This window comes from Rosa rugosa, chromosome 6, assembly GCF_958449725.1.
Source record: "Rosa rugosa chromosome 6, drRosRugo1.1, whole genome shotgun sequence".
Lineage (NCBI taxonomy): Eukaryota > Viridiplantae > Streptophyta > Magnoliopsida > Rosales > Rosaceae > Rosa > Rosa rugosa.
The window spans coordinates 7,594,632-7,605,045 of record NC_084825.1 but is presented as its reverse complement, the minus strand read 5'-3'; the positions used below and the strand labels follow the sequence as shown (position 1 = coordinate 7,605,045).

At 39.7% G+C, this 10,414-nt stretch overlaps 1 long non-coding RNA gene across 6 annotated transcripts; it reads right to left on the bottom strand.

Moving 5' to 3' along the window:
- Window positions 1–613: 613 nt before the first annotated feature.
- On the bottom strand, window positions 614–9,726 carry LOC133718485 (uncharacterized). Of its 6 annotated transcripts, none has more exons than XR_009850323.1 (6): window positions 9,500–9,719; window positions 9,319–9,419; window positions 8,594–9,194; window positions 7,373–7,700; window positions 6,049–7,248; window positions 614–1,674 (listed from the first exon to the last, which is right to left on the bottom strand). It is a non-coding gene; the product is annotated as an uncharacterized LOC133718485 (long non-coding RNA). The 6 variants fall into 6 exon arrangements; XR_009850325.1 differs by lacking the exon at window positions 614–1,674 and having other exon boundaries at window positions 1,971–7,248; window positions 8,594–8,731; window positions 9,123–9,194; window positions 9,500–9,725; XR_009850326.1 differs by lacking the exon at window positions 614–1,674 and having other exon boundaries at window positions 1,971–6,472; window positions 6,553–7,248; window positions 9,500–9,720.
- Window positions 9,727–10,414: the final 688 nt, after the last annotated feature.

Genomic DNA, 10,414 nt, shown 5'->3' with positions numbered 1-10,414 from the left:
CAATCTCAAGAATTATAGGAGGACTGTGTCCAAATGAATCAGGATTCTTATAGGTGGAAGGGGAAACATGAGTACCATTGATATCAGAGCATTTAAACTTGGAAATGGAGGTTTCCTCGCTGGATCATGCTTCAAAAGAGAGTGTTTCTTGGGCTGAGTTGGGACGGAAGACTTAACATCTGATGCCTTAGTAGCATTAGTCTTCCTGATTCCAATCATAGCAGGAGATTTTGTCATTAGTAATATCCTTAAGAGCCGCATTGACTTTGCTGGAATTGATCACAGTACTCTTAGGTGGACTCGCTGTATAAGTGGTTAATTTAGTAGCAGTCTCTTTAGTAGTCTCACCATTTTGAGCCAATTTCTCCTGGACCTTTTTCCAAACCTTGAATCCTCATAACTCTTCCTCCAGCATCTTCTTGATTAGAATTATTACTTTTCCTGATCGCACTAGCCATGTCCTGTATGGCTGCATAGCCCTCTTGATACTATTAGAACAGTTGAGCTTCTGCCAAATTTTAGTAACTCTAGGACAATCTCTTAGCATATATTTTTTCTTTTTTGGTTACATGGGGGTCTAAAAAGACCCGAAAACAAAAGAGACACTTTAACTAATAACTGAGAAATTCCTATTTCTGGTAACTGCACACAAATCATCAAGGTAATCTTCAATGACTTGAGGGGAGGAGATTCAAGAAAATGAATCTCAATGTTAGAAGCCAACCCACACTTCTAGAAAGCTGAGGGAATAATAACAAATCTGGAGTCATCACTTCTACTATTTTTTGCAGCAATGTTTCTCATAGTCTCAGCATCCAAGCATAATTTTCCTTGTTCATCAAATAACCCTTCAATTTTGTTTCTTCTCCTTCTTACCATGGTTGTCAAGTGGGAAGAATTTAGAATTTTTGTCTCCCTCCTGCAACCACTTTACTCTCGCTTTTTGTTGCCAAAACATAGCCTCTTGATCCCTTATCCATTCATACTCCTGAATTAGTTCTTCTTCCAACTTGACAAGGTAAGGATTATTTCTGGCATCCAAAGCCTTCTGGATTCTGCTGAGTCTAACAAGTAACCTCCTCTTCCTTCTGAAAATATTCCCAAAGATATTAGTGTTCCATTCTTGTAGCGCGATGGGACTGAACTTTTTCAATGATGTTCTCATTACTATTCTCCCAAAAGGAACTCTTTGATTTTTCAGTTTTCTCTTAATTTGACGTATCCATTCCTCTGCAGCCATTGGATCAGGAACTCCATTAAATAATGGTGGTTGACACTTGCGGCATTCTCCTTTTTTTTTTTTCTTTTTTTTTTTTGGTTGACGCTGGATCATGCTTCAAAAGAGAGTGTTTCTTGGGCTGAGTTGGGATCCTGATTCCAATTGTAGCAGGAGATTTGTCATTAGTAACATCCTTAAGAGCCACATTGACTTTGGTGGAATTGATCACAGTACTCTTATGTGGACTCGCTGCATAAGTGGTTGATTTAGTAGCAGTCTCACCATTTTGAGCCAATTTCTCCTGAACCTTTTTCCAAACCTTGAATCCTCATAACTCTTCCTCCAGCATCTTCTTGATTAGAATTATTCCTTTTCCTGATCGCACTAGCCATGTCCTCCTGTATGGCTTCAAGAACTCTAAAATTGTTGTTGTCATGTCCTTCTATTCCAGCCATCTTATAAAAATAAACAACCAAAATGTTGTTTAACTAATATCTAGTTGATGCTACTCAAGTTCCAAGTCTAAGAACTCTATTAGTCAAAAAGATTTGACAACAAAACTTGTTATGTAATGCTACTGGAAGTCATAAAATCAACTATAATAGCTCTTAAAACAAATCAAGATCAAAACACATATAAAAAGAATATCAAATATGACAGAGGTAATAGTCAACTATTATCTATATATATACACACTCACAAGTAATTGTAAGGAATAGACATGAATTCCACACATAATGAATACAACTCGCAACAAAAATATTAATGCAAATTTGAACTAGTCAAATGTATTCAGGAACACACTAAACCATACAAGATTATAAGCCAAATGAAAAGTAATCATAACTCTGGAAACTTTCAAAACTCTTTGGTATGAATGCTACACAAAATTTAGACTTACTACTAATCTTATGCTCCGACATATCTTAGGAATCTAATCCCTAAGCTCTGATAACTGCCCATGCACTGGGAATCTGGGATAGCTAATGCACCAGATAACCTCCCTGATTCTTCTCTTGCTACCGCACCCAACCCAGACCTGCCCTTCTTCAAGTCACTTGCCCCATCAAAATTTAGTTTAAAAAACATATTATCCAAACACATCCAACTGTGAACCTGCTGATCCTCATTGGTAGTATCCGGCCTCTTAGTACCCTGCACTCTTCTTTGCTCCTGAGCACTGGCATAGTCGTCCAGCCATTCAGATACTCTATGAATCAAATCTGCAGCTGCACACGCTGGCTTCCCATGTACCAGATTGTTTCTATCTTTCCACAGCCACCAAACCAAGAGACAAAAGAATTCTACTTCTCCCTGTTGCCCAACCTCTACGACATGTGCAAGCAAATCTTGAAACCCCGGTTCCTTCCACCACTTGCACACACTCCTCAGCCAAGTATATTTCCATATTTTCTTCACCTGTGCACACTCCTAAAAACAATGTAACACGGTCTCCTCACCACCACCACACCGTACACACCCCCTAGTACGACCAATTTTGCGCCTCATCATGCACAGGGTAGGAATGCGTGGCAAGCCCGCCATAGCAAAAGCTTGACTTTGTTTGGAATGCAAAGACTCCAAATTGTCCTGGAGTTAGATGCACCATTCCCACACACACTGCCTGATCCCAACTCCATCCTTTTCATCTCCATACCTAACCAATAACCCGACTTGACTGTATACTGCCCATTAGTGCAATAGTGCCAAACAACCACATCACTTCCACCATTTTCAACTAAAGGAATAGAGAGTATCCTCTCAGCGTCAACGGGAAGGAAATGTGAATTGATAAAGTTTGTATCCCACTCACCTGGCTGAGTCATAAGCTGTCTGACAAGAGTATCTTCATGTAGGAAACGAGGGGTAATTACTTTAAAATTCCATGGCAAAGGAACCCACCGATCACCCCAAATTTTCACCATCTCACCATTTCCAATACGCCATCTTACTCCCTCACAGATCAGATCTCTTCCCCAAAGCAAACTTCGCCAAATATAAGAAGGTTTAGGCCCAAACTTCACATCAGCCCAACTCTGCCCCCAGAAGTATTTGATGTGCAGAATCCTGCTTACTAAAGAGTTAGCATCCAAAATGAACCTCCACACCTTTTTTGCCAACAAAGCCTGATTAAAACAACTGATATCTCTAAACCCCAGACCACCCTCATGATTGTGTTGACAAAGAAGCTCCCACTTTGCCCAATGTATACCTCTCTTAGCACCACTCTTCCCCCACCAATACTTAGCCACCTTAACTTGATAAGTTCTACACACCTTTTGGTAACATGAAAACTGTCATAGTGAAAGAAGGGATTGCTTGAGCCACGGCCTTGATAAGGACAGATTTACCTGCCTTTGAAAGTAATTTATTTTGCCAACCCTGTAGATGACTATCCAATCTTTCATGGATTATTTTGAACATCTCCTTGTTGTTACGACCTGCAACGGTTGGTAACCCCAAGTATCTCTCATGGAAAGGCACTTCTGGAACCCCCAACATCTGTAGCAACTCGCCTTTTCGCTCCTCCAACACTCTCGGACCGAAAGCAATTGATGATTTCTGAAAATTAATTCTTTGACCTGCTGCACTCTCATATAAAAGTAAACACTGCTTAAGGAAAGTAACCTCCTGGATGTCAGCATTCCCAAAAATCAGGCTGCGTCAGCGAATAATAGATGAGAAACTTTTGGCCCATCAGTCGCCACCCTCACGCCAGCAATTGTCCCCTCTGAGTCAGCCTTTTGAAACAGTCCAGATAAACCCTCCGAACACGACAAAAATAAGTATGGGGACAATGGATCCCCCTGCCTCAACCCCCTAGTTGGCTTAATCCAGCCTGCAGCCTGGCCATTCCATAACACACTGAAGGAAACCGAAGTAACACAATGCATAATGAGCTCAACCCACCTTCCGTAAACCCCAACCGAAGCATTATCTGACGTAAAGACACCCATTCCACCCTATCATAAGCGTTGTTTATATCCAATTTCAAAACACATTTCGACCCGCCCTCCACCAACTTAGCTCTAATAGAATGCACCGTTTCAAAAGCAGCGATAATATTATCATGAATGCATCTGCCAGGAACAAAGGCACTCTGGAACGGGGATATTACCTCAGGAAGAGTCGACTTCATTCTGTTGACAATAGCCTTAGACATCAATTTATAAATAACATTACACAGACTAATCGGTCTGAAATCAGTTGGTGTCTGTGGAACATCCACCTTAGGGATCAGAGCTAAGAGAGAATGATCAAAAACTGTCATATCTGCACCTTCATTAAGACACTTCAAACAATCCCAGCTGATATCATCCCCAATCACTTGCCAGTACTTTTGATAAAACTGGGCCGAAAAACCATCTTCACCCGGTGCCTTGTCCGGCGGCATTTGCTTCAACGCTGTCTCAATTTCTAACTGAGTGAAAGGCTGTGCAAGCTTACAATTCATGGTATCAGTGACTTAACGTTGAATAGAATCCAACACCAACTCCATGTGATTACAACCTTCGGTGGCAAAAAGTTGTTCAAAATAGCCAATGAAAGCTTGTTGGACCCCTGCAGCACTCTCCTGCCAGTTCCCATTCAAATCCGATACCCCCAAAATCTTATTACGTCTTCCCCTTGCTTTAGCAAAGCCATGAAGAAACTTTGTATTTTGATCTCCGTCCTGTAACCAACAGACTCTTGATTTTTGCTTCCACATCAGCTCTTCATGGTCCATATATTTCCTTGGATCAGATAGCACTAGCTTCCTACTCTCCTGTACTCCCTCCTCCAAATTATCAAACGGGTACTGTTGAAGCTTGGCATTCAACATCTTAATCTATCTCGGAATGTGACCCACCGTATTCTTATTCCAACTTTGCAGAGCTTGAGCAACTCTCTGCAGCTTAGTAACAACCCCTATCTGTGTAGAATCCTGCAACCACTGCTCCAAAATAATCTTCTCACACTGTTCTTCCTTAGTCCAAAACGCCTCAAATTGGAATCTTCGGTGAAATCTTGTTTGACTCTCCTGTTCCAAGTGTCTCCTATTAGAATATATCAATAGTGCTAGATGATCAGAAGCACTAACATCCAAATGAAGCTCATGCAAATTCGGAAAAAGATCTGCTGCCCTCTGGTTCACTAGGCATCTATCTAGCCTTTCGAGAGTGTCACCATGTTTCCAAGTAGTGGGTGGTCCAGAAAACTCAACATCCTGTAGACCGCAATCATTAATAACCTCCCGAAATCTACGCATTTGAGCTTTGGGTCTAGCACCTCCTCCCTTCTCAGACATACAAGTCAACTCGTTGAAGTCACCAAATATGATACAAGGACGGAAGGACCAGCCACAGTTGCAGGGACTCTTGCAGCCAACCATCTTAGTAACTTCCAAGAGAAAATCCGAAGGTGCGTTTCAGGATTACCATAAAACCCCGTAATTCGAACTGGACCATCTGCCGTGAGAACTTCAGCATCAATGTGCCCAATTGAAGAACTTCGAATGTGAACTGTAAGATTACTCTTCCAACAAAAAGCTAGTCCAGCCCCATTCCTTCCTACTCGTACGAAACCCAATACCCAAACAGATATTATACACTTAACATATCCAAAGTTGAGGAGAAGAAGACTACATATTCGGGAAGAATCACCTTCTTTTTCTTTTAAGATTTTAATAAAAAATGAATAAAAATTAACTAGGGATGCATGATTGAAAAATGCAATACCAGATTAAATTTTCCTAGTAAACATCAACCTCCAGAGTAAAGAAAAAATATAAAATTGTAGCAGAGAATTGTAACCGGATTTATATCATCTTTGAAGTAAAGTTTTAGTACCTTTTCACCTGCTCTCCCTTTGAAACATTGTAGAGTGATACAAAGGATGGAGAGTAAGCAAGTTGAATCAATGGCAAGGTAGTTGAAGTAACTCTAGTTTCCCTGAAACTCTTTGCTTCTTGATTATAACAAACTACAACCTGAGGATCATCATCATTGAACATCAGGATTTCCCCATTGCCATATGTGCTGGGTTGTAATCCCGCCCCCAAAATTATATTATTTCTCCGAGTCGAAATGACCCAGAGTAAGATTAAGAAGATGTCAGCGCCATCTCCCTCTAGCCTCTGGAAAATAATCCGTACCCAGTCAGATAACGACACAACTTGAGAACCATTCAGCTGCACTTTAATAGGACAAAGAGACCAAAAGCATGGAATAGCAGTACATTCCAAAAACAGGTGCTTTCCAAACTCTACATTTTCTGAACATAACACACATGAAAGGTCAGGGACCTGCACCTTTAATAAGGCAGCTCTTGTTGGTAAAAATCCTTTCACTAACCTCCATGAATTGCATGCGCACCTTAGGAGGGACCTTAGCCTTCCAAAGTTGCTTCCAAAACCTATCACAAGACCCTCCCATTCCACTAGAAGAAGATGAAACTCGACACTGCATGTTGTTTGTGACTCTAGCAATAAGGTAACCCTTTGACATTGCAGCGACCAAACTTGTCAAAGTGCCACACCAAATGGTCAACTTCACCCCCCAAAGCTTATAGGAATCATTTACCTCATATTCAGTAAACAGTTGTTCCAGAACCTCCTGCCTCCAGCCTCCAGATTCAACATCTACTAATTCAGCCACCTTTAAAGCCTCAGTCCCCTGCATAACTGGTGAAAAGGGCTTAAAATTGTAAGGGATTAGCACCCAGGGATCGTCCCAAAACGGGATAAGTTCCCCATCTTTAATATGAAATCTGAGACCTTTACGTAATAATTCCCTTCCTGCCATGATGCTTCTCCTAGTGTACGACGCACCCTCAGTCAATTTTGTATGCATATAATCCGAGTCAGCGAAATAACTAGCCTTTAGGAGTTTAGTGACCAATTAATCCGGACTACACAGCAACCTCCAACCCTGCTTAGCCAAAAGTGCTTGATTAAAGAGTATCATGTTTGAAAATCCCAAGCCACCCTCAGATTTTGGTACATACAAGTTCTCTCAAAATGCAGTTCTCCTGAAGCAAACATTGCAAACCTGCAGGGAAAAAAGAAAAAAGGAAAAAAAAAAAAAGATTCAAAATCAGTCCAAACTCTTCAAAGACACTAAATAAGGCAATATGGTATAAAAGAGATACAGATAATGAGATAAAGAGAAAGACCTTTTACAAATTTGAGCTTGTAAGATACAATATGGCAAACTTCAGCTTCCTTGTGCTGTTCCTCAGAGAGATTTTTGCAAAATTTAAAATTGCTTCAGTAAGATGACCATACTCCCTAAAGGTTTCAGTCAGCTTTCCTGTTCTCTGAACATGAAAGCCCTCCAAAAGTTCGGTTGTGAAACAACTCCATAAGATGGAATTTTTTTTTTTTTTTTTTCATTTAACATTGATCCAAATCTTTTCAACCACTAGCACAAAGGAAGATGGTTTTTTTTCATTTAACATTGATCCAAATCTTTTCAACCACTAGCACAAAGGAAGATGGGATCTGCAAAATCACAGATATGGTCATAAACTCGAAGCCAAACAGAAAACACTGTCTAAACAAAGTAAAGATCCTAAGAATCCTACGACATAAACTTAAGGATGAAACTAAAATCTTGCCAAAAAAAAAAAATTGAAAAGACTCGGCATTCTTATTTAAATTGTTACAACATTTGGTGAACATTTTACATAAGATTACAAGCTTACCAAGGACGTATTCAAATACATCCATATCTGGGCAAAAGGAGACTACACTTGCAACTTACAAGGGATAATAGAGAAACGAATTATATGTTGCCTACTCTTTGATTTGTTAATAACAAGGTCATTGAAATTATATAAGGTATTAAGGTATAAATATAGACCCATTTAACCAAACCAGAACTAGCAATACTACCAATTTTTAACTGAAGATTTCAATAATAACCGCACTTCAACGACCATAACAGATTGCGTACAAGAGGAATAAAAACTGCAGACATAATGCAAACTAAATTTGCTGTGTGATTTGGTTTTTCTCTAAGAAAAGCAAATTTCAACAGGAAAAAAGGCTCAACAAAATCAAGAAGGAAAAGACAAAACAATCTCAAACCAACTTTAGATGTTCATAGTCAAAAAGCTTTTATCCAAAATATCATTGCATGAACATGGTTATTCAATTTGAACATCTAAAGTTTAGATTGGCTGGATTTTTCAAGGGATTACAAAGATTGAAGTATATAGTGCTGATTCTATGATGTATACCAGGCCCAAGACATTTCTTTTCAGTTTCATTCTAGAATCTGTACATTTCAAATAAAGAAAGTACAGCAAACCAACTGCATGACGATGACTGAAAGCATTTAATTGAGCTTTTTAACTCATTACATAGTTGTAAAAATTAAAAATACAAATTACCATATGACACCTATAAAAGCTCCTCCCTGTTTTGGCAGCGATCCAAAATTACGAATCTCCATGGTTGTGGTTTTGCAAGGATTGGTTTGCAGAACGTAAGCCGTCTCATGAGTTAACAATTAGACTGATGATAAAGTGCTGGAGATAGGAAATTTTCACAATTTTTGAACAGTCGGTTGCAATGTCTTAATTATTAAAATTAAAGAAGGGGTAAAATAAAAAATGACTCCAAAGCACAAGGAATAACAGTATTTGGCCCTAAAAGTGTAACTCTCAGTTGCCTCTCTATTCTTTTAAAAGGAAGGGGGGCACCAAAAAGTGATTATGTCCCTACTATGCACCGCTTAGGAGTATCCCGGCAATGCTGGAACATTATATGTATCAATGAAATATTCTTTTCAGAACAGATTATTTTTATCATTCACATAACCGATAAATGTGTACGGCATACCAACAGAAAACTAGCATAACTTATTTCAAATATATGTACACATCAAATATATGTCAGAATTAATCTTTGGTGTAGGACCTCCATCCCGAGAAGAGTTGGGCTGTACCAATCTGTCCTGCATCAGTCATCGATCGTGCCATCTTCGAGTATCTGCAATCAAAGAAACCCAATCAGGTTGGTTTGCACGGTAACAACAGTTACTGACAGAATTTGGAGAGCTCCTGTTTTTCCTTTTGTATAAAATTAATACTGATGCGGCTTGGTGCGTGAATACCTTTACTGCTGGACTCGGTGTGACTGCCAAGCAAAATTCCTAGCAGCGGAAGCTAAAGCAGTAATTGCGGGTCTTGACTTGGGTCAGCAGCTCCAACTTCCCTTCATTTGTGTTCAAAGTGATTCTCAAGTTCTGTTGAATGAAATCCAGAACTCTAAAAAGTAGAAATTGGTCACTTTACCCTTTAATTGCTGCCATTCGTCGCCGGAGCAACAGTTTTGCCGGTGTTCGCTGGAGATGGATCTCCCGTGAAGCCCATCGGGTGGCTTCCCTTGCCAATCTGAGGGTGGGTCTTCAAAGGATGGGCAGCTTTTGATCTTTGCTGGTGTTTTTTTGGTTCTGTGGCTTCGCGTTGGTGAATGAAAAATCTCCAGCTTTCTTTTGTTTTTGTGGGCTGGGCTGCCCTCTGTTGCCTCCCTTTGCCCTTTTCCCTTTTGGGCTTCCATGCATACCAGTTATGACCAAAAACACAAAGATGAGTAGATAGGTAAACTTAAAATAGAAAGAAGGCCCACATTGTTTCTTTAATTAGTTAAGCAATGGATGTATGGATCCAGCTATAATGCTATATCAATGACAAAAAAGTAAGGCAATCTACCATTATTTATGTTGTGTCTAATGACATATGAACAATAAGAGAAAACTAATCAACCAAAATATTACACAAAAAATAAAGTAGTGTTGTAGAGAAACTGAAATTGAGAGGAATTTGCTGTGTGTTCTCATTGATAATATGGGCCTCTTTATATAGAGGATTACAATGTATAGAATCTCAATCATACAAGGAAAGTAATCGTACATTGAATAGGAATCTAGATCCTTCTAATTCAACCCTATTACCACTAGGTCAAGTAACCTAGAGTTTGGGCCAAACACAAATAGAGATATCCTTAAACACTCCCCCTTGTGTTGTCCAAACGCGGTGCTTCTCTCGTTGCCTCGTTAAAAACCTTGCCGAGTAACAAAAACTCAGTTGGACAAAAATAACCTCGGTCGAAGGGGAAAAAGAGCACAACACACCCTTCACGTTTCGAGGTGAACATGTAGACATCTCCCCCTGATGTCTGCGCCTCCCCCTGATGACTACGATTATGGG